The sequence below is a fragment of the Pinus tabuliformis genome, chromosome Q (genome assembly GCF_031772625.1).
Source record: "Pinus tabuliformis cultivar Carrire ecotype Pingquan chromosome Q, CPIR1, whole genome shotgun sequence".
Lineage (NCBI taxonomy): Eukaryota > Viridiplantae > Streptophyta > Pinopsida > Pinales > Pinaceae > Pinus > Pinus tabuliformis.
Genome location: NC_142296.1, coordinates 1,280,854,140 through 1,280,880,295, shown reverse-complemented (window position 1 = coordinate 1,280,880,295; position 26,156 = coordinate 1,280,854,140).

Sequence of the window (26,156 nt, the reverse complement as noted above, 5' to 3'; positions counted from 1 at the left end):
AGGAGAGGGGCATGTTAGGTCCATATACTACTGGTGTAACCCCTTATTGTTATTAGTGCAACCCCCTTATTATATTATTGTGACCATGTAGTACCCATATTATTAGTATTTTGCCCCGTAGAAGCCCACTATTTTTATTGTTGTGCCCTTACATTATTATTGTTATGTCGGCTCTAATTATATTACGACAACTTAGACTCCTATATATAGAAAGGATGTCTTGTCATTTTGTATCATCTAAGAATTGTTCATCTATGTAATTTAATGGAGGTTTTCCCCTCAAAGAGGCTGATTTTGAAGTGGTTGATCTATATTTTCTATCCTTTTGTGAGTTAGTTTCATAAAAAACATGATAGAAAACCACCTAATTACCTGTCAATGTTGTAAATTGTTATAGGCACAACAGAAACCACCAATAATGACAATGACTCTCAAGGTACAATCAACACAATCTACGAGTGCGAACAATGAATTTGATGTTGAACACCCGTATAATAATTCGATCAAAGGCGAATGATGTAAACCTGTCGTTGAATGTGAAGAACTTGCCATTAAGGCTTGCAAGCTCCAAGGTGCTGGAAGGGAGTTTGTAGATCATCTTCCTAGATAATGAGCTAACTCGACAGGAAGCGATCCTATGAAGGAGGACTATAATGTATCCCACATCATCGACACAAAACAAAGGATATAGTAGAGTAGGTAAGTTTGATTCAGGACTATGGCAGAAAAGTCAGACAATGTACAAGTGGTAAAAACAACAGATAATACTTCTCTTGAACATATCATCAACACGACTCTAGAATTTGGTAGAATTTGACTCAACATGAGATCAGAGGTCATGATGATGAAGTGGTATAATCAAATGAGAGGAATAATGGATTTTCCAAACCCAAGAAGACAAGTGATGAAGTGAGGATATCCAAAACCTGACATGAGCAACATATAAGTGTCATGTTCAAGAGTGCCATGTTGCCTTTACAAAAAATACAAGAGATGCTTGCTTTCATTTTTCCTCCACTATTTCTAGTGAGTACCCCATTATTTTTTATCACAAGATTGAAGGGGATAGCATATGCTTTCCATATAAGTTCATCCTTTGGCTGAATGCATCCTAGTAAGCTTAAGGAGTCCTAGGACGGAGAAACTCAATCTCGGCGTGACAACAAGTCCTATGCCATTTAAGTTTTATGAGTCCAACAAAGGTGAAACTCAACATGTTTTTCATGTTTAGAGAGTTTGAAAAAGAGGAGAAAAAGAAAAATCCAAAGGTCCCTTTTTATATGTAATCTCTTAAACCTATAAAGGTAGAAAACAATATCCAAGAGAACCTCTTAGCGATGTTCAACTAAGGTTTTTCGTTTTCGTACAATAGTCTATCTTAGTCCAACAAATTGTTAAACTTATAATGAGTAGACATCTTTTAATTTACTTTTATGATTTCGAAAAGGCAAGTGCTCAGTAGTATTTTCATATTTCGAGAGTTAGAAAAGAACTGAAAGATGACTTCACCTAGAAGAGCGAGTGGTATAAAAGGATAGAAATTGGTTCTCCTAATGATGGAACTGCTCAACACATGTAAAGGTTAAGAGGTTGGCTAATAAGACCACTCATTAAATATGTTCCCCAAGAAAAGTTAAAACAATGAAGTGAAAGTGTATGATTGGGTAAAGAGATGGTGGCGCTGGAATGAAAAAACCAAGGCTCAAAACATGCTGATAAAAATGGAAATCGCGGGAGGTAAAAAGGGAAATGGTTTCATTTTTACACAATTTAGAAACAAAAACAAACTATTCTTGAGAATACATGAAGATGGTTTCATTTTTTCACAAGCTTGAAACATGAAAAAAAATTATGCTTGGATTTGGTTTAATATCTACACAAGCTTGAAATGGAAACAAACTATGCTTTGGTTTGGTTTCATTTTTACACAAGCTTGAAAAAAATATAAACTGTGCTTGAGATTAGTTTGCATTCCCCCAACATAATGACTCAATTCAAGGTAGATGCCCCCCTAATATTCATTTCATTCACTGAAGAAAACTATTTGTTACTAACAGGTGAATGGAATGAAGGTTCACTTATGAGATCAAGTGAAACACTCGATTGGGATTTTACGAGATCTAATCAAAGACTCTAATTGGAAAAGGATTTGTTTCATTTTTTAATGAACTTGACACAGTAAAATAACAATGCTCATAATACCTTGCATCATTTTTTAACGATGTTGACACAATAAAAGAACCATGCTCATAGGGACCTATTTCATTTTTTAACGAGGTTGACATAGTAAAAGAACTATCCTCACAGGAACCTATTTCATTTTTTAATGACGTTGACATAGAAAAAGAACTATCCTCGTGTGAACTATGATCATGGACTATAAGATACCATGGCTTCCAAGTTGTTCTCGTCATATGGGAGAACAACACTCTAGAAGGGATACCTGGTAAGGGATCTAATGGAAATATCAGGTTCCAATGCCTCCAGTACATGGTTCACTACATAACTGACTAGATCATCAGTAGACACAGGCACAGAATAGGTGGCCACATAATTAACCTGCAGTGGGGAAGATACCACTTGCGTGTAAGGACCATTAAGGGAAGATGGTTGATTGGGAGTTGAATTAAGATCAACGAATGACAACTGATCAATGGTCACAATTCTTCCTTCGTGCGGGAAACACACCACACAAAAGTGAGAAGAGAGAAGAGCTCCCTTGACATAAACATAGTCATGACTAAGGAGTAGATTAAAATATAACGGGCCTTGGACAACCATCAGATCGACATAGATGGTTTTTCCTCCAAAAGTAATGGGCCACTTAGGAAGGATCATTAATGGTTAACTTGTTCCTCTGTTAAAAGCTAACAAAATTTGGGTAATAGGCAGAAGCTGTAGAGAACCTAATGCTTGCCAAGCAGTTGAGGACAAAATACTAACAGATGCAACTTCATCTACAACTATGCTAGGTACAACCATACTATAAGCCTGCACCATGATCTGGAAGGGCACATACGAGGGATGATGATATCCTACCAGTTGACTCCAATCAAAGGAAATGACCATACTACTTGGAGGGGGTGCCATGGAAATGGGAGAACTACCCCCTTGCAATATGGGAACAAGAGGATCACCTCGCTTTACCTTGGGATCTGGAGGATTTCCCTACAACACAATGGAATATGAAGAAACAAGAAGAACATGAGTGTTATGAGGTTCACTCTCTATAGGAAAGGTGCGATCACCTAAAGCTTGAATCAGATCAACCATTTCCTCAAATAATGGTTTGTTGGAAATGGACTCATGAGTTTCACATTCAAAGGGAGTGGGATTGACAGAAGATGAATATTGATCAACGACTTAATCAACAAGTGGAGGGTCACAGGAAAGCATTTGATAACTAGCCGAAAGTCAAGTCTGAGAATCTGTAAGGTTTTCCAACTCTTTGGAAGCCTCATCCAGAAGAGGGCAAAGGTGAATGGGATGATTACCTTCACACAAATGACATGGAAATTTGACTTTTTCCTTTTTCCTATGGACCTTATTATTACTAGTTGAATGTTTATCACCAGCTTGATCTCAAGAGGCCGATGACAAAGGTTGACGTGAACCTATTGACCACACTTCTAAGATCCTGGGAATACCAAGACAATTTCGAAGAAGGTGGTCACCCTCAAATAACATGCAAGGGAATTTTACATTCTGGGGCTAGTTGGAGGATTTTTCTACATCAGTTGCATCCATAGAAATGGATAGTTTCTTGCCCCCTTGCTTATTTTGCTTCCTCTTCTTCGTCCTCTTCTTCTTCTTTCTAGATTTCTAGTTACTAGAATCTAGACTGTCACTAGGCGAAGAGGAAGAACAGGGTGAAGAAGTAGATGAAGAAGGTGAGGGGTAAACTTTAGGATCGACATGATGTTGATGTTTTTCAAGTGGAGGATAACTTAGCTGAAAATATGTTTTGACACTTGGAATCACCGAGGTCAAAAATGACCAAAGTGGAAGACCAATGGTTAATCCAAGAAGGGACAATGTTACCAAATAGGGAGCACTAGTATTTCCAAAAGAAGGAAAAAGACTAGGATTCCCATCAGAGGGGTTTCATTGAGTAGTAGACTTAGGAAATGTTTCCATCAGTATCAACCTAAGATAAGGATTATTTCCACATGAATGATATTATTTCATGGTCAATAAATTGATTTTAGAAATTAAGAAAACAAAATAAAATAGTGGTAAGCTATGCAAGAGGGTTTACCAACTATCCGTGAACCAAAATATACACCTTAGATGAAAACAAGGACTTAACATGGTGGCTGACTCAGTTACCTGTGGCTAAAGGATAACAAACTACTGTGGTCTCCCCATATATACACGAAGGTATGGGGCACAAAAGTCTGTGTTAGCACTATATAATGAATAAATGTTCGATGAGATAATTCCCATATACTTTCCATACATGCAAACCTCCAATATACCCGAGAGTATTGGAGAACAATATTATATACTTCCATATGTGGAACTAGATTTCACCCCCGAGATAAAATGCTAGTAGATAACGACATCTACCACTTTTATATATGTCAAAAGACATCTCTACCCTAGACCTCTAAATGTTTTTGTTAAGTTCCAAATGATCCTTAGGTTAATTGAGTAAATTTTGATGTTTATCTTGAATTATGGTTCAATTTTTGGCTAAAAATGATGTCACCTTAATCCATAAGGTGCAACTATATGGGAAAAGGAAAGCTTTCCACTCCAATGAAAGCTAGACTAATCAAGGGAAGAAATTTCAATCAATTATGCATACAGAAAAATGCATGGAACAACATTCCTTCCACTAACTTTCACTTTTTCTTGACAAATGAAATGCTCAAAAGTAAAAATGATCTTCACTTTTCACTACCCTAAATGCAACTTTTCGAAGGCAAAATCATCTTTACTTTTACTAAGATTCACTTGTACAAATGATGTTTTTATTTGATTTTTGAATGTGCTAATTCAACTAAAGTACTAACTAAAACAAAATGAAAATTTTTATTCAAATTCTCTAACGAAACTTATGTACCAACCCAAGCAACACCAAATCGAATTCAAAACCACCTAAATGAAAATACCTTTCACTTTTTCTCTTTTGAACAAATAAAGGATGCACTCTTTTCAGCCTGTAAATCAAACAATGTAATCTATGCTTGATGGACAATAAATATGGTTTCAAAATGCAAGATGACCTAATGGAATAAAAAAGAAACTTTGTAAAAGACAAGATAAAACCAATGTAAATTGATGTTTCGAATGATTTCCACAGAAAACAAGATCTAATCACCAAGGAAATCAAGATCTCAATGACACTCACAAGCAACATGTGACAATCAAATGACCTAAAAACCTTAGAATCAATCCAATTTCACTCCAAGCACTTGAAATCCAAAAAGACAAAAAAATTCTAATTAATGAAGATTGTTGACACCTAATCCGAAACGGATGAGGTGAAGCTGGACAGTCATCTAGAAGATGAACTGATTCGTTTTGTATATGTATAAATAATGTGTTAGCTAATGAATAAAATCAATCAGTGTTTTCTCTCGTTCAATGAGGAGTTACCCTGGCCTGACATGGTATCAGAGCCACAGGTCCCAGAAATAACTCCTGCCTCTGCCAGGTTTCTGCTGCCTCATGAAACCTCTGTCCTGAGAGACTGCGCATCTGTTTTCTCTGCACATTCCTGCCTGTGATCTGCCATATCTGTCCATATGCCAACGCATTTGCCATTATTGTAATGAAGACTGCGTTTTTTATTTCTGCCAAATTCCTGTCATCCTCAGTCTTCGAGTGATTCTCGCTCCCTGGCCCGTATGAATGTCCGTTCTGCGTTCTTTTGTTTTGGCGCGTTTGAAAACCGGTGTGGAGACTAGGTCAAGGCGTTACAAACTATTGCGGCCCACGACCTGGAATGCTGTGATCTGAGAATGCACAACTATTCGTATGTTGTGATGCATCGTTGTTTTACATATGAGAGTTAAAAACACCGTGAATGCTGTTGACAAGTTTTTGAAGGCCGTATATGCTGTGAATACTGTGTCTTTACTTTCGAACAAGTTGACTATGCCCTTGAAATCTTATGAGTCATATGTTACAATTACAATTTGTATCTATGGGGAACTGAAATGTAAAATCTTAATTGCGGTTACCCTCTTTCTTCTTAAGAGTCTGCATCATTTCAGTGTTCTGTCCAAAGAAAATTTCTGTGCCCAATTCATCTTTACGTTACATATCTGACAAGATTAAATTGCTATAGAAAAAAAAAATCAGCATTCTGCTCTGAGCTATAATGCGATTTGTATCTCTGTGCTGTGGAGAAGGCATATATTTGTATCGCTGCGTTTTTTTTTATAAAGACTATGGTGTGAAAACGCTGCGTTTTTTTTGAACTGTGGTTACGCTTCGTTTTCATCCACCTACTGCGCGTGCTTGTTGTGGCATGGGTCGTGAAGGCTCTTTAAGAATCATTTGAAATGGCACCGGTTTGTATTTGAGTTAATACGTGTATAGCAGTGGATATACTGGGTCGGTCCCCTCGTTGGAGCTGCGGCCGCTGTTGCATACCACCAGTACGTTCTAAGGGCAGGCGCCTTCAAGGCGTTGGGTCATCCCGGAGCCTGTCCATCACTGCTACTTCACGGTAGAATGAAAGCACCAAGATTCTTATCATTCATTTCTTGTAATTTCCTTTGTTGAGGAGACCCGTGTTCTGTCGGTGGGTTTGAGCTTTGTTGATATAACAGATGCAGTTGGTTTTGATCCGAATGCTTCCACATTGGCACGTGGTATTGGTGTGAGGTTTCATAAGAGTATTTTGCAGTCTTTGCTGTGTGAGGAGCCGAATCCATCATCGCTGGATAAACTGCCATTTTTTTTGTCGTTGTTACCTTTAATCTTTTGTCCACTGCATTATAGAGTTTTGTATTGATAAACTGTATTGAAGATGCTGAGGTCTTGTATTGATAAATTGTACTGAAATCGATGCTGAGCAATAGAATTGTGTATTGAGACCAAAGCCTGAGGTTTATATAAACTGTATTGAAAACCGAAATTCTAAAGGTAGATACATAGAATACTGCATGTGCCGAGAACAGTAAAATGTATAGAATTACTCTACAGCATGTGACAGTCTTTGGCTATAAAGGAACGAGTGTCTCAAACATCTAAAGATTGATATTTTTTTGGAAATCTGTGGCATAAAATTTTTTTCCAGCAGAAGTCTTGCTGTGGCATAAGATTTTTTTTCCAGCAGAAGTTTTCTATCAACAGAAGTTTTTTTTTTTTAGCAGAGATATTTTGTTACAGTATGCATTCAAGAGAAAGAAGAAGATATTTCAGAGGCAGGGGGGGCAGACACCCTCAAGAAGAAAAGGCAGACTTACATTGCATTCGCTGCAAACAAAAAGGATCTCATGATGCTTCTACATGCAAGCTACCATGGGAAAAGATTGAGCAGAGAAGAAATCAGCAGAAAGGTAAAACTGATGACACAGACAAAGGTAAAGCACCTGAATCCGCTCACTATATTGAGGCACAATGTAACATTGGAGTAAATGAAGATCTGTTTAATGCTTCACTTACTTCTTCGAAAAATGACTGGTTGCTTGATTCAAGAGCAACCTGTGATATGACTCATAGGAAAGATTTTTTTGAAGATTTCACTGATAATGTTGATGGAGCAGTATACTTTGCGGATCAGTCAAAAATCAAGCCATCAGGGCTTGGCACAGTCAGGCTTAAACTTCCTGGTCTTCCAGACTTTCTTCTGGATCATGTTCTATATCTCCCACAGCTCAAGAGAAACTTGTTGTCCCTGGTCCACATCCGCCAGCAAGGTCACTCCATTCATATGTTTGATGGAAAGCTTGAGGTAAGAAAGGCATCTGACCATTCACTTGTCATGAGGGGTATAGAAGAAGAAAGACTTCTTAAATTGCAAGGAACCTCTGCTCATGCACAGAATTTTTCATATATTTCTCATCATGATGAAGGTACACTTCCATCAAGTTTATTATGGCATGCTAGATTTGGACATTTAAACTATGATAGTCTCCGCTTGTTGAAGAAAAATGGTGTTGTTGGTTTGCCTACAATTCCTAGAAAACATAAACAATGTGATGCTTGCATTCTAGGAAAGCATAGCAAACAGTCTTTTCATGATTCACATTCAAGAGCACATAGGAAGCTTGAACTTATTCATTCAGATTTATGTGGTCCAATGCCTGTTCCTTCTGCAAATGGAAATAAGTATATCATGACATTTATTGATGATTACACCAGAATGTGTTGGGTTTATTTATTGAAGAACAAATCTGATGCTTTTCAAACATTCAAGAATTTTCATAAGTGGATTGAAAATGATGCACAATCTCATATTGGGTCTATTCGCACTGATAATGGAAAAGAATATACATCAAATGAATTTGAACACTATCTTCGCCAACATGGGATTAAACATCAAACAACTGTTCCTTATAATCCTCAACAGAATGGTGTAGCTGAAAGAATGAACAGAACAATTTTGAATATGGTACGATCCATGCTTTTCTTCAAAAATGTAAAGACAATGTTTTGGGCTGATGTTGTTCTATGTGCTGCATATATAAAGAATAGATGTCCATCTAGTGCTATAAGAAACAAGACTCCTTATGAATTGTGGTATGGACATGTTCCTTCGGTAAAACATCTCAGGATATTTGGTTCCACCTGTTATGCTTTAATACCAAAGGTACATAGAAACAAACTTGGTGCTAGAAGTCGTAAGTGTATCTTCCTGGGGTATTCAAACACATCTAAAGCATACCGCCTTTATGATGAAGTAAATAAGAAGTTTGTTTTATCTAGAGATGTCATTTTTCTTGAATCATCCAAATCTGACAGTGTTGTTGAGCGGCAACTTGATCGCTTGGATAGATTCACAAAACCAAAATCATTTCAAGAGTTTGATAATCAGATTCCACATCTTGAAGGGGGGATTCCTATACTAGATCAACATGTGGAATCTTCTTCTGAAGAACAATCTCCCCTGCATGACACTCCAACAACGGATGATGCTTTAAGTGATGTAATTGATAGAATTGGGAGACTCAATCTTGATTCAGACCCAACTCAATCAATAGAACAGCCTGGACCATCTCAGAAAGGTCCCCCAAAGTGGCTGACAAAGACACTTGAAAGTGTTCATCCTGATGAAATTGGAAAAATAGGAACCAGAAATTCAAACCGACAAGATGGAGGTGATGTAGATAACTCTAATTCACCTGTTGATATGGATGTTACTTATGATTGTGAATTGAACTTGTCTACAGATTTTGAACCAACTTCCTTCAAAGAAGCTGCTTCTCATGATGAATGGAAAGAAGCGATGCAGAAGGAGTATGATGCCCTCATAAAGAATGGCACTTGGAAGCTGGTTGATCCTCCATTTGGAACCAAACCAATTGGCTGCAAGTGGGTCTACAAGAACAAGTACAAAGCTGATGGCTCACTTGACAAGCACAAAGCTAGGCTTGTGGCAAAAGGTTTTGCACAGAAGGAAGGGGTCGATTATGAGGAAACTTTTGCTCCCACAGCAAAATGGGCCACCATCCGGACACTCTTTGCACTAGCTGCTCAGAATGGTTGGAAAGTCCATCAAATGGATGTAAAAACTGCATTCTTGAATGGAGACCTAAAAGACAATGTTTTTATGTCCCAGCCCGAAGGATTTGCTGTGAAAGGACATGAACACAAAGTATGCAAACTTGTGAAGTCCTTGTATGGCCTCAAACAAGCACCACGAGCCTGGTATGAAAAACTAACTGAGCATCTTCTGAAACTCAACTTCAAACATTTTGATCTTGATGATGCAAATTTATTTGTCAAGAAAGTTGGCAAAACAATTGTATATCTTGTGGTATATGTAGATGATCTTTTAATGACAGGGAACAATGAAAGCTATATTGCATCCATAAAGAAAGAATTAGGAAAAAATTTTGAAATGACTGATTTGGGCTATGTTCATTACTATCTTGGCATTGAAGTAACCCAACATCCAAAGTCCATATTTCTTTCTCAAAAGAAATACATTGGAGATTTGTTAAATAGATTTGGCATGACAGAGTGCAATCCCCTTTCTACTCCAATGGAACAAAACTTGAAGCTCACATCTATTGAAGGAAAAGAATTTGAGGATGCAACAAAGTATAGACAGCTTGTAGGAAGTCTCATCTACCTCACTACTACCAGACCAGACATTTCATTTGCTGTTGGAATCCTCTCCAGGTTTATGCAAAAGCCTTGTGAGGGACATTGGTCTGCTGCAAAAAGAGTTCTAAGGTACTTGAAGGGAACTCAAGACCTTGGAATCAAGTATACACAGGTGGACGACTTCAACTTGATTGGATACTCTGATTCAGACTTCGATGGAGACAAAGAAACTGGGGTATCTACTTCAGGATATGCTACGAGTCTTGGATCAAGAGCTATCTCCTGGAGATCACACAAACAATCAGTACCAGCAGATTCCACAACAGAAGCAGAATATGTGGTAGCGGCTGAAGCAACGAAAGAAATTGTGTGGCTCAGGAAAATTCTTGAAGATTTGCAGGTAAAACAAATACAATCAACTCCACTCATGATTGATAACACATCTGCAATAAAGTTGGCCAAGAACCCAAAGTTCCATGATCGTACTAAGCACATCAATACTAAATATCATCTGATCCGACATCATGTTGAGGCCAAAACAATCCATCTCCATCATTGTTCCAAAAACGAGCAAATTGCAGACATCTTCACCAAAGCGCTTGGAAGAGAAAAGCTTGAAAGATTTAGAATGATGCTTGGACTCACCAACATCCCTTCAGATTAAGGGGGGGAATGTTGACACCTAATCCGAAACGGATGAGGTGAAGCTGGACAGTCATCTAGAGGATGAACTGATCCGTTTTGTATATGTATAAATAATGTGTTAGCTAATGAATAAAATCAATCAGTGTTTTCTCTCGTTCAATGAGGAGTTACCCTGGCCTAACAAAGATGACCAAACAAAACACTAATAAATCCAATCACAAAAGATAGGAAAAAGACCTCACACGCCAAGGCTGTTGAAAAATATGCAACAAGAAATGCTAAATTTAGAAAGTGCTAAAAATAGAACTGCTAAAAATAGCACTTATAAAAATAGTAGTTTGGCCAATGAGCATTTTGGCCACCTTGGGTGAGAGGTGAAATTGCTAAAAATAGCATTTCTAGGTCCCTTCCTATTTATAGCAGTCTCTGGTCTATCTATAGGAAGTAAAATCGAATTTGTTCTTACCAGCAATTTGGAATATTAATTAATTAATTCTCCAAGAGTTAATTAGTTAAGGGAAAGAAAACTTGAAGTCTTTGTGAGAACATGCAATTATTTCTCCACTGATTGGGGAATGTGTCCTTGATTTTCTCCATTGATTGAGGAATTAAGAATGAGTTCTATATTGAGAGGATCAGTTGACTTAGTTTAACTTAGTGAAGTTCAGTTAGATTAATTTAACAAGTTGTTAAATTAATGAGATATAGTTTGTTGATGCTTGCATGCATGTGACAACTATTCTTTTCAGATAACGGTGTATTCACTCATGGATAAGTGATGCATGTCAGTTCTTTCAGAAACCCAATTGAGATCAAAGAAGGGACAGTGTACTATCAGCTGGATGAATATTTTTCCTGTAAAGGAAGCTTATCCATGATGAGGATTTATCTCCTTTAGGTTTGTGCAGTTATTTCGGAGGTCATTTTTGTGTGTGAGGTGAGAATCACACAGGTTGCAGCTAGAGGACCCAGGAAAAATGTGCATAGAAATAGGAGGCTTGGAGGGCAGAGGAGAAGGTTTGTGAAAAGCCTTTAACTGTCTATGAGCAGCAGAGGGATTGTACTGAGAGTCGGATAGCTTCCAAGCTAAGGTTTTGTGTAATCCGGACATATTTCCACTTGTATGATAATACAGAGATGGGATTTTAGGCTGGTGCTTTCCCCTGGTTATATCTTCCATGTTATGTGTGTTTGATTTCTCCATATGAGTTATATGTGTTCTTATTGCTGTTGCTCATGGTTGATTAAGCTTCCGCTAATTTTTTTGTAGAAGTAGATCAAGTGTTTTACTTTATTACATTGCACTACCAAGTTGATCTATAGGTGGGAAATTTCTACATGGTATCAGAGTTGAATGATTTGTAGAAAAATTATACAAAATTCTACATGGTATCAGAGAAAAGGTGATCAAGGAAGAACAATATACTGAGAGGAGATTTCAAAGTCTTGAGTTTTGGGCCCAGCATTTGCAGAGCAGATCTGAAAATGTTTATACAAAATTTTCAGAAACAAATAGAAGATTTGGATTTCTTGTGGAAAAATACCCAAAATCAAAAAAAAAATGGCTGAATTGGAGTTCGGAGGAGGGAGATATCGCTGACTTAAAATAAGCTCCTTTTGAAGAAAATTTCGTGACGGCAAGAAAATGGAAATAGATTGGTGTGCTGGCCAAGAACCTGTATGCACTTGAGGTACAAGATGCATGCAAAGCTTTGAGGAACAAGGAAACGGTTAGATACTTGGTGGTCGAGAGGGAGAGTAAATTACCTCTCAACATGCAGAGCCAGAAGAAGTCTCAGACGATTGTGGAGGAGCCATGATTGGTGTAGCAGCTTCAAGAGGTTGTGGAGCAGCCAAAACTAGAGAAGATGAGAGGAAATCGAGTAGAGACATCTACTCATGCAGAGACCTCCAGTAGGGGGAAGCTTCGTGCCAGGTGGGTAGAGGGATCACATGCAACCATACATCCAGGTAGGAGGTGGTGTGATGTGGAGTGATCATCCCAAGGAGGAGGGGTAGGATCTTTGAGGTACCAAACCTCTTAAATGAGACCTTACTACGGGAGACCCGATGTGGAATAGCAGGAACTAACTGATTGGGTAGATATAGATGTAGAAGGAGCGGCAGAGAGAGCTACAGTGTAGGGAATCCTAGGACAATGCAGAGCATGCAGGCTTCAACAATGCGAGAGGCATAAGTGTGTTGCATAGTGTAGGGTAGCATAGGGAAGGCTGCAACGGTGTGAGAGGTATGGAGATGTTGTAGTAGCGTAGAGGTTAGAGAGGGAGCACTTGTCAACAACAGGTAGAGATTCAACATCACAGTATGTTTCTAGCCCAACATAGAGGTCAGTTGGGAGTTTTCTTTTGTTTCGAGTGTTGCTGGAGCAATCGCACTTGGTAGATGTGTTGCATGTAGAACATTCCAGAGTTACAGGATCGGGTTCGAGAGGAAGCCTTTATTGTTGAGAGGGAGTGTTGAAAAATGTGCAACAAGAAATGCTAAATTTAGAAAGTGATAAAAAGAGAACTGCTAAAAATATCACTTCTGAATATAGCAGTTTGGCCAATGAGCATTTTGGCCACCTTGGGCGAGAGGTGAAACTGCTAAAAATAACATCTTCTAAAAATAGCATTTATGGGTCCCTTCCTATTTATACCAATCCCTAGTCTATCTATAGCAAGTAAAATCGAATTTGGTCTTACCAGCAATTTGGAGTATTAATTAATTAATTCTCTATGAGTTAATTGGTTAAGGAAAAGCAAACTTGAAGTCTTTGTGAAAACATGTAATTATTTCTCCACTGGTTGGGGAATGTGTCCTTGATTTGCTCCATTGATTGAGGAATTAAGGATGAGTTCTATATTGAGAGGATCAGTTGAATTATTTTAACTTAGTCAAGTTCAGTTAGATTAATTTAACATGATGTTAAATTAATGAGATATAGTTTGTTGATGCTTGCATGCATGTGACAACTATTATTTTCAGATAACTATGTATTCACTCATGGATAACTGATGCATGTCAGTTCTTTCAGAGACCCAGTTGAGATCAGAGAAGGGACAATGTATTATCAGTTGGATGAATATTTTTCCTATAAAGGAAGCTCATCCATGATGAGGATTCATATCCTTCAGGTTTGTGCAGTTATTTCAGAAGTTAGTGTTGTGTGTGATGTGAGAATCACACAGGTTGCAACTGGAGGACCCAGGAAAACTGTGCATAGAAATAGGAGGCTTGGAGGGTAGAGGAGAAGGTTTCTAAGAAGCCTTTGATTGTCTATGAGTAGTTGAGGGATTGTACTAAGAGCTGGATAGCTTCTAAGCTAAGGCTTTGTGTAATCTGGACATATTTCCACTCGTATGATAATACAGAGATGGGGTTTTAGGCTGGTGCTTTCCCCTGGTTATATCTTCTGTGTTATGTGTGCTTGATTTCTCCATATCAGTTATATGTGTTCTTATTGATGTTTCTCATGGTTGATTAAGCTTCTGCTAAATTGTTTATAGAAGTAGATCAAGTGTTTTGCTTTAGTACATTGCATTACCAAGTTGATCTATAGGAGGGAAATTTGTACATGGTATCAGAGTTAACTGATTTGTAGAAAAATTCTACAAAATTATAGAAAGACACACTAGATTTTGAGAGAGAAACCCTATTTTTTGTCAAATCTCTAAGATCAGCTCGACTGTTATAGCCAAACCCATGCTGAAAGGGGGTTCATCGCGATTGTTTTAAATAACTGGGCATTAGAAATGCAACAATCCAGATCAAAAATGCGCTCGGTGAGGAATATGGGAAAAATTGAAAAATATTTCAAAAAACAATCCAAACTCAACACTCTAAGGAAGCAATCAATGAATGTGAAGACTTATATAGGCTCAAACTAACTGAGAACTCAATGGTTGGTTAAAGTGATCAAAATACCATATCAGGAAAAGAGATTCAAGAGGCTATAACTTCCTCAATGGAGTCATCATTTTGTTGTGAAGATAAATCCCCTCTATAGACAAAGATGATATCTCTAGCCCAATGAGTGGGTCTAGCAAAAATATAAAGAAACTAATTCATACTTTCCTAAATTTTTTTTAAAAATGCAAAGAGAGAAAGAAACCTACCTTGCTCTGATGGTAATCACTCAATCGTTTGGTGATGGTTTCGATCTCCTAGATTCGAGGCTCACTCCTTTCTTGTTCTTTACGTCCGAATACCTGCAAGTGAGATCAAAAGACAATAAAAGATATGAGGCCATACATAGTATATATAAAACATAAACTACTTGATAGATCAAGGAGTATCAAGCTAAATGCATAAATATTTAGACATTTATGGAAAGTGAACACCAGATATATATATATATTAATGAATCAAAAAGGGAAGCATATAGCCATTTCATTGATGTTGGAGACCTCCTTTGGGTAGATGTCCAAGTCCAAGCCAAGACTCTTTAATAACTCCTTCTCCAAGTTAGACGAGCAACAATTAGGCATAATCTCAACATTGGAATGAAGGCAATCAATCACCAACCATTTGGGGATGGAAGCAATTTGATTTAGAGGAAGGGAGAGGGAGTTAGGGATCCACAAAAGAGGGAGGAAGGTACACATCTCAAGGGGAAGGCCCTTATAGGTAGGATCAACAGCTCCAAATGGGAGGGCTCAACCATATCTCTACCCAACAACATCCAACTCTTTATTTCCTGACGTTTCCAACATACGAAGCTTCTCCTGAATTTTGAGAAAACCTACCATAAGAGGTTCAACGTGACTTTTCATATCAAAACCCATGCTGGTAGCACTAGTTCAAAGAACTGTAGCTTTCCATTATCATGGTCAGGCATTGGAGCAAAGTGTAGTGGTCCTGAAATTTAGGATTTCAGTCAACGTTCTCTAGAATTGAGGGAGGGCAATTTTTTTTCCATTCTTTGGGGATGTTTCAGTATGTATTTCATGATTAATATAATTCACAGTTGTCAACATGTTGGCACTTCGGGATGTGGAACAGGAAGTGAACAGGAGGTGTGACAAAATACTATGTAAGAGATGTCCCTTAAAGCATGAAGGAAGAATAGGGAGTGATTGGTGAAATGCTTTACAACTCAAGGCAAGGACCAGAAAACACTGTGAGGAGACCTATAAATCAAGCATATAGATATACATATCTAATATCTTTGATATAAATATTCCTAATGATACATGAATAGGCATCTAATAATACATGAATCCACGACATGGATGCAACTACACTTTACACTATCAAAACAACAATTACAACTGCACTCAATTATGCCCTTTGATTAGTCATTGACATTCAAGTTTACACACAATATTGATAAATATAATAAGGATATATGATGCAACATACTCCTTTCCTCTAGTGCTTATTAAATGATTCTCCCTGCACAAAGCTTTCCGCACAGTGAGCATTTTTTCTCTGCACACACTTCCTCTGCATAACCATGTCTGCATAGCTTCCTCTGCGCACACTTCCTCTGCAAACCATAAGCTAGCACTAGAATATTGCATGTAAAATAAACCTAGAAAACTCAAAAAGGATAAGCACCTAGTTGGCATGTTGCAGTTTGTTGTTGTATTGCTAGATTTTGTTGTTTAGTACAAAAAATCATAACTTAATGCACAATTCTATTTTAGTGTCTAGGTGGTTTTTTAGGAAGTTAAATTTAGTTTTTCATTTAAAAAAATAGAATTTATATAAATTCTAGACCTCCACAAAGAGATTTTAAGAGCTACTCCATCAATTAACGTGTCTCCATTAATTAACATGTAAGTTCTTCATGTCATTCAATTTTCATTTTGTGGAGGTTTGCATTATGAATAGGTGTGGAATTGTCTTAGCCCATGCTTGTTCTGCACTGGTTACTCTATCCAATGATGTATGCACAAATTCCTCCAAACACACTATATCTGGAGACGTATACAAAGTTATTGCTAATACTTTTAAGTATAAATAATTCTTATTTTCAAATATTTCAAGTATATGTTTGTTTAGGCTCTTGTGGAAGTTCTCTTTGTGCAATTTCCACATTTTTCACTAATTACTAATATTATTGATGGTATTTTAGTTAGAAATAATGCATATCAATCCTCAATTTAGTAAAACATAGGTCATCCAAGAATTTCAGAACAACAAAGACAACTTCGTATAGATTTCACCACACAAACTTTGTACAAAACACTATTATTGCTAGTATTATTGCTAATAATTTAGTTATAGACAATGCATATCAATATTCAATTGAGTAAAATATATGTGTAATGCATAAAACGCTACGTACAAAACTACATTTCATTCAATAAAAGCCTTGTTTGGATGGAGGAAGTTCAATGTATGTATGCTTTTTTGCACAGAACTTTGCACTTCACATTAAAATATTTTATTGCTAACATTATTGGTAATACTTTAGATTAGAAAATTCAATTTTTGCATCATTGGACACATTCACAGTTCGTGCTTAAATGATTTTATCAAATCCTAACTTAGATGAATTTCAATTAGCAATAATGTTAATTTTTATTTTAATCAATAACACAATATGAGATATAAAACAAAGTTTCAAAGCATATGGTCTAACACAAATAAAAACTTTATCGTAAAATTGATACAGTCAAGTGGTTTTGAATGCAAAATAGTTCATACAATTCAATTTGTAAATATAAACTAGTTCACAACATGTTTAGATTCAAGACATAGGCATTAAAAACAAATTAACTCAACAAGTTCAAAACTAATTTAATTTAATTTATATCTATGAATTTTGTGTTTATAATTTTTTGAAGTACGATTTTCCTTATGTAAAGTTTTGAATGTGTGAAAGAAAGTTGTTGTGCTCAATGTAACTTTTAGTTGTAGTATTCTATTATTAAGATATATATGTCTAGAGTCCCAAATCATTGCCAAATTCTCAATCTTGTTCAAAGCAACAACACAACACTAAATTTAACGGAAAAAATGAAAATTTATTTTTGGAAATTTATAGAAAATAGTATGTTGGAATAAAATTTCAATGAGCTTGGCCATAACTCATATTTATATGAGATAATATTGAAGACATGGTCTTCAAAGACAAAATTCCTAGGTAGAATCACAATTGTCCAAATAAAGCTATAAAGTAAATGGATTTGTTGTAGCGGAACTTGGTGTTCCGTTTCCTTCAAAAATATCTACAACTTCAAAACAATAATATGTAAGATGTATTATGACTTTGTGACTCATTAAAGAAAGTTTTTGACTGTTGTTTTAATGTAGTCCTTGTTGGGGGCAACTGTGACTTCCATTTTCACGTTTTTTGTGAAAATCTCTTTTTCAATTTCTCTAGTTTGTTCCTGCACGTTTACAACGGACCTAACATTCTACTTATTGACCTTAAAAAAATGGGTTATCCATGCGTAAATATGTTCTGCAGTAAAATCAATGATGCTATTGAACTCTGCTACCATTTTCTATTTTTTCTCTCACAATTGAATTTGTAACATTTCCTTTGAAATCAACTTAGAATCCTGTCGCATTCCTAGGCTGTCTAAGCCAATTATAATGTCCATTTCCCTATAATAGTAATCATCGCTCCTTTTGGATAGTTCACTACAATAATACTTGATATTCTCAAGTGTAGTGACCCTTTCTCCATATCTAGCTTCCAATTGCTTCTCATTCAACATTTCCTAATTGTTGGTTTTGATTTTAGAAATCAGAGTATTGCTAGCCGATGATTAAATAATATTTAATTCATTGTCAACAAATTGATTGTCTTGTGTAAGATTATTGTTAACTAAGTACATAATTTTCATTATTTTCTCTTGCAAATGTGTTGAGTCAAGAACTTCTTTCCATGCATCCTCAATCATTTTGAATCTTTCTCATATGTTCTCAAGGATATATGTCTTCACTGCATTAAGGAGATTCGTATCTGATCCAAACTTAAACATGAATGCAACAACTTACAGATATAATCATAAACACAAATATGCAATAGAAAAACACTTCATTTAATTAATAGAAAAATACCGAACTATGCTTACAAAAAGAATGGAAATAAGATATCTTGGGCGATGGTAGCTTATCTCTGAGAAGAGATGTGGCGGCTACATGCCTTTGAATTGTGTTACAATGAGGATCAAGGGTCTATTTATTATTGTAAAACATGAGAAAACCCTAAACAAACAAAACCCTAACCCCAGGAGATGTAACACGAAGAGTTTGTGGGCCCCATTAGGGTTAGTTGGGTAGCCAACTTCTGAAGGTCGTAACTTGGTCATATTATCTCCATTTGTCATATATGATACCTTGTTGGAAAGGTCTCTCTGAGTACTACAACTGTTGTGAAAGCTACTTGCCTATGGCTTTGATCCTATCGCGGACCCCAAAAAAAATCGTTTAGGGGGTCAAAATTGCTCCCAAAGTTTAGGATCCAAAAAATAGCTAAAAATAGCAAATGTTGAAATGAACAAGGAAACAAATGAAACTGACTAGGGGATCTAGGTGGAAGAGGCAAGTGGTCAACAATATCCACCTGGATCATTCCTCCCCCTTTAGAAAGAAATGGTCCCCATTACGTGTAGAGCCTCCATGAGGAGAGGAAATTTTTGTTGAACCTGGTCCCTAGTGAACCACTTTCCGTGGTGAAGGAGTTGGCCTACTTTGAAGAATCGATATAGTTGTATCCTCTATTGGTGAGTGTTATTGATCTGTGTGTCCATGATCTGATAAGTTGTGGCATGTTCTATGTAGTCTGGGTTGAGCTCAGTTGGTGTGATCTATTTTGTAATGTCAGATGTGTCCAACAATGGTGGAAAGTATGGCTGAAGGCGACCTACGTTGAACATTGGATGCAGACCAAGGAATGGTGGGATGCTAAGGTTGAAGGAACTATCACTGACAAACTTGGTGATGGTGTATGGCCCATATCAGAGTGGTTGAAGCTTGCGATGGTGTCTATCAAGGCGCTCCTTCTGCAAATGTAGCCAAAATTTGTAACCCACCTGGAACTTGTGTGACACTCGATGTTGATCATGGCACTGGTTGTACTTAGCATTGGATCTATCCAATATATCATGGAACTGCTGGCGGATGTGTTGAATACCCTCAATGATGTTTTTATCCCTTCTAGCTTCAGAATTAATGTTAGCTGAATCTATCTGAGTGGTTGCAAATGTTATTGCCACATCAATGGGGCATAATGGCTCAAATCCCAGTCGTACGTGAAAAGCGTTGTGGTCTGTTAAGATGTGGAGGGCTCTCTTGTAGCTATGTTGGACATAGGGGAGACTTTCATCCCACGTGCGTGGGTGCTTTGAGTTGTACATGCGCAAAATGTGTATGATCATCCTGTTCACAACCTCTATTTGGCCATCAGTTTGGGGATGGAAATCCATTGACATAGTAAGTTTTGTATCCAACATCAATTAGAGACTTGACCAAAATGCACTCAAGAATTTGATGTCCCGATCTGAGATAATGGAATGTGGGATCCCAAAAGTGTACCCATACTCACTCAAATAGTAGCTTAGCAGTTGCCTTTGTTGTGATACTCTTCTTGTGGGCTTCCATGATGGCCATTTTAGAGAATCTTTCGACGACCACAAAAATAAAATCATTACCATGTTTAGTAGAAGGAAGGACTGACATGCAATCCATGGAGACAGATTCCCAAGGCTAGCTAGGAGTAGGTTGAGGAGTATACACACCTTGCTTCTTGATGGTTGGTTTGGCAATGGCGTAGGTAGTGTAGGATCTAATGTGCTTCCCAACATCCTGACGAAGTTTTAGCCAATAAAAATAATTTTGTAATACCGCCATTATTTTCTCTACTCTGAAATGTCCAACGACCCGACTGTAGTGCACCTTTCAAATCAGCTTGCCACACTCACTTAAAGGAACACAAATGTGTCCTAGGTGGCATAAAAGTGCATCCTTGAGGTGAAAATTTGGAACTTTCTTGCCTTCCAGGAGTGTCTGGTATATGTTTCCAAATTCTAGATTGATCTTGTAAGGATGCGGCTGCCCTAATGTCTCGTGTCCACAGGAATCAAGCATAGTGATTAGGGCCATGACTAGTGGTCAGCTGAGGAAATCAAAAACATTGTTGGCACTTTGCTTCTTATAATTATGTTCAAATGGAACTTTGAAAATAGGTGGAACATTTCTGGTGACGATCATTCTGCAACTTCCCTTGTGTCTATATGAATTGTAGAGGTCACCGGTCTGTGCGGATTACCATTTCCTTACCTGGAATGCATTGCTTCCATTGATGGAAGGCCCACACAATGGAATACATTTCTTTGTCGTAAGTGGTATACTTTCAGATTGGGTCTGAAAGTGTCTCACTGTGGTAAGCCACTGGAAGCCCATGCCGAGTAAGAACCGCACCAATAAAATAGTCGGAGGCATATGTCTCAATATCAAATGGTTTTTGTAGGTCTAGCAATGTGAGAACTGGTGCAGAACAAAGGTTATTCTTGAACTCAAAGGATGTTTTTTGTTTGGATTCTGACCAAAAGAAAATTTCTTTCGCTCTACCCTTGGTGACTTGAATTAAAGGCCAATTGATATGAGAGAACCCCAATATGAACCTATGGTAGAAATTGGTAAGACCCAAGAAGTTGTGGAACTCTGTTAGAGTGGTTGGGGATGCTCAATCCTAAATGAATTGTATCTTGGATGGGTCCACATGTATACCCTGATCATCAATGATTTACCCCATATATTGAACTTGAGTGAGGTCAAAGGTGCATTTCTCGAAGTTAGCACACAACTTGTCTTGGCATAGGGTTTGAAGGACCTATCAAATATAGTGGAGGTGATCTTCCCAACTCTGGTTGACGATCAAAATGTCATCTAAATACACCACCATGAATGCATTGGTGAAGGGCTACAAGATGTTGTCCATTAGTCTCATGAAGGCTTGCATGGGCATTCATCAATCTGATCCACATGACCAGCCATTTGAAAATTCCCTCCTTGGATTTGAAGGTAGTGTTCCACACATCGGAGGGTTTGATAGGAACCTGGTTATCACTTGAATTCAAGTCAATATTGCTGAAATATTTAGCCTCCTTGAGCTAGTCCAGAAGGTCATCAATATGAGGGGTTGGGTACCTATTCTAGTCAGTGATCTTGTTCAATGCCCGATAGTCAATACAGAGCCTCTAGGTCCCATCCTTCTTCTATACGAATATAATCAGGCTCCCACAAGGTGATGAGCTTGGCCTAATGTGCCCTTTTTGAAATAGTTCCTGAATCTTCCTCTTGATCTCATTTTTCTCCAGAACAAACCATCGATAGATCGGTCCATTTGGTAGTAGCATGCCTAGGGTCAGATCGATGGAGTGCTTGACCTAATAGTGTAGAGGTACCCCTGTGGGTGAGGTGAAAATATTCTTGTACTCCTCCACAACCTTATTGATCTATTGTTGCTGTGTAGAGGATCCATCCCTAGAAGCCATGGCCACAACCTTCTTCTTTCCCAATGGTGCATCATAAGGAAAACAAATTTCGTGGTCTTAGAAATGATCTTACTACATTGCTTTGCAGTGATCAAAGAGATGGTGGTAGGTGGGGCTACCTCCAGTATCCTGTACAACTTATTAGCCAAAGTAATAATTGCAAAGCGAGGTCTAGACTCATATCGAGCATGTTGCTTCCACAAGTATGGTTTTCCTAACAATACATAACAAACTTCAAGAGGATCAATGTCACAGAGTACCTCATCTGTGAAGGGCTTGATGCTATAGGAAAGGTGACACTGCTAACTGAGACAAAGATATCATCCTTGGTGAAGCCATCCGATGGTTTGTGACTGTGGATGCGATATAGTCTTTAGGCCCAACCGCTTTATGACCTCTGCTAAAATGAGGTTCTTTTAGCTCCCGCTATCGACAATGAACTATAGTGGAGAACTCTTTACCCACATCTATTAGTGGAACATGCATTCCCCCTTCTTTGGATCTTCAGGCTCAATCTTCTAGATCTTAGTGGTGGTCACAGTGGCAATGGGCTTCGCATCAATGATTTGCTTCCCTTTGTCAGTTCCCTTATCAGTTTCTAATTCAAAGTTGGAACATGCATCTAACTTGGAAGCCTTCAACTCATCCACCAATGACTGCTTGGATTGACAATCACTTCTATTGTGAGTGGAGCTCTTATGGAACTCACACCATTTTCCCATCTCCTTCTTTGACTTCAGGGTGTTATTCTTTGCTTGCAGCTTCGGCGGGCTATCTTGGGTAGCATCACCTTGGATTGGTCCTTTCTTCTATGGTCTGGGGGTGCCTCTTCCTTGCTTTGGATTCGCATATCCAAAGTCCCACTTCTTCTATTTAAACTTCTGCTCAATCTTGACAACATACTGATATGTTGTGCTGAGCAAGGAAATGTCTAGGAACTCCATCTCATCATGGATGTGCTTGTGTAGATAATCGTGGTACTTGAGCACCAAATGCGCTTAGTATCCTTGATAACCAACTTTGTACAAAGCGTATAGAAAGTATTTGTGAACTCTAGCACATCTTAGTCCCTTCCCTGCCATACCATGGTCGACTTGATGTATTTTTCTTCATAGCTCCCGACAGGGTAATATTGTTCTATGATGGTGTATCGGAAAGAATTCGAAGTGGGTGCAGCTGAAAACAGTGAGGGTTCACTCTCATCCTTTTTTTCACAGTAGGTTTCCCACATATCCTTGACGTGTGGGGCGCTTTAAGAAGTGAAAAAGTAATATTTTCCTGATTGGAAAAGTCATGAATTTAAAAATATTCTTCGAATAGATTGAACCATTTATCTACCACATCTGCATCTATCAGGCCTTTGAATATGTGAGTATTGAAGTTAACTTGTACCTTAAAATGAGTGGCACCTTTAGAGTGGTTGCTGGATGAAGATCCATTGCCTATGAGTAGCCATCGAAGGATATGGGCAAAGTTATTCATCATCTCGTCCATTTTTCGCTCTAGGGCTTCCCTGAGCAACATTTTGAAAGGATCTCCTACCCCCTCGTCTTTCTTTTCTTCGGCCATGGGAGGTTGTCGGGTTTTGTGAGGCAAATCTTGCAATGGTTCAACCAGATCAAGCCCTAACTCCTTATACCTTGACCTCATTGGGGACATACAAAGAAGAATAGAGAAAGAGCATAATGCTCTGATATCACTGATCGGAACTTAAACATGAATGCAATAACTTACAGATATAATCGTAAACACAAATATGTAGTAGAAAAACACTTCATTTCATTAGCAGAAAAATATTTAGCTATGCATACAAACAGAATGGAAATAAAATATCTCAGGCGATGGTAGCTTATCTCTCAGAAGAGATGTGGTGGCTACATGCCTATGAACTATGTTACAATGAAGGTCAAGGGCCTATTTATTCTTGGAAAACATGAGAAGAAACTAAACAACCAAAACCCTAACCCTAGGAGATATAACACTAAGAATTTGTGGGCCGCGTTGGGGTTAGTTGGGCAACCAAATTCCTGGGGTCATAACTTGGTCATATTATCTCTGTTTGGTGCATACGATACCTTGTTGGAAAGGCCTCTTTGAGTACTACAAGTTTCACTACAAGCCCCTACCTATGGCTATTGGCCTAATTCGGACCCCAAAAAAATGTTGTTTAGGGGGTAAAAAATGCTCGAGAAGTTCAGGACCAAAAAAATACTAAAAATAGTAAATGCTGAAATGAACAAGGAAACATATGAAACTGACTAGGGGGTCTAGGTGGAATAAGTGGGTGGCCACCAATATCCATATGGATCAGTAGCCTCGTGGAATGTTTGTTGTGTTGCAACAACAAGACTTGATGATGAAGGTGACAGTACTACTAGTGGAGTCATTAATAGAGGAGTTGGATTTGAAATATCTTTTAGTTCAGTTTTAACTTCCTTTTTGGCATATGATTTTCTACAACCATGTTGGGAACACTTTGAGTAATTTCATCATTGATATATTGTTACAATACCAAGAGTCCCATTGTATCAATGCCAAATAGATCAATATCCACATGCTCTTGATTAATAATATTTTCGTTTTCAATTTTTACCTTTTCAACTCTCAATTTTTTGCTCGTCTTGTCATACTTTGTATTTTGTGATGTCATAGGATGTTCATCGAAAATAATGTCCTCTTCTGCAATTTTCTCCATTATTTTCTGACTTTCTACAAAATGAATAACAACCCAGTTAGGTTGTTCAATGTTATGATTTTCTATTTCTATATCATGTTCAATACTTTCTATATTCATGACACTTTTCAACTTGGATGTTTGAACTATATGTGTTTGGTCTGGAAATAATTTGTGAAAATTATCTTGCTTATGTCAACGACTTGTTGATTGACGAATAACTAGTTTTCTAGAACCAAGATGTATTCATTTTTCTTGAGTCATGGATGATGTTAGACCAGTAACAAGTGTGGAAAGTGAAGATTTTTGCATGGGATTTAGTATTTTTTGTTTATGTTCTTCCTCAACTATTCCTTGGGCATCCATTTTCGATATTTGATAATTGATTTCCTACAAATTTAATAAAATATGTGTATGTGTAAACATATTTTCTTGTAGATTATGACATGAAAAAGTTGCATTGGTTCATTCTTTTCATGCAATTTAAGTTATTAGGGAAAAATAAATGCACATATCAAAGGTAAAATAGAAAGTGATAGTGAATTAATAAGATGCAATGAGAAAATACAAACCCCTAGAAACAAATTCTAAACAATTGGTACGGTACATGTGTTCATAGAAAGTGTAGTGAGAAAATACAAATCCCTAAGTAATTTTTCACAAAAATAAATTTGTTGTAGTGAGAATTGCAAAAGAAACTGAAAATTTGATAAAATGAATTGTTAAATACTGCTAAATCCGCTAAGAAGTGAGACCAAGAAATTTTTTGCTACAGAAAATGTCTATGTTTCTATTATTTTCAATTGGCAAATTCAAATATCTGTTTGTTGATTGTATAATTACAAATAACTTGCTTCATTTAAATGCTACTTATATTCATGTCCAATGTTGTGTAAATTTGCAAGTTGTTGATGAAATGGAAGTTTCTAGTTGTTGTCACTTTTCATGTACAAACTACAAGATACAACACTCAATAAATAAAAATTAAAAATATCAAGGCCAACATTTACGGGAAGTAAAATAAGTATCGATATTTCAAAACCATCTTCTCCACTAACTGTATATTTTGTTGTTGATTTAATATCATTGAAATATGTGTTATACAAATAGAAAATACAATACAATATAAGACTGTTATGTACATATAC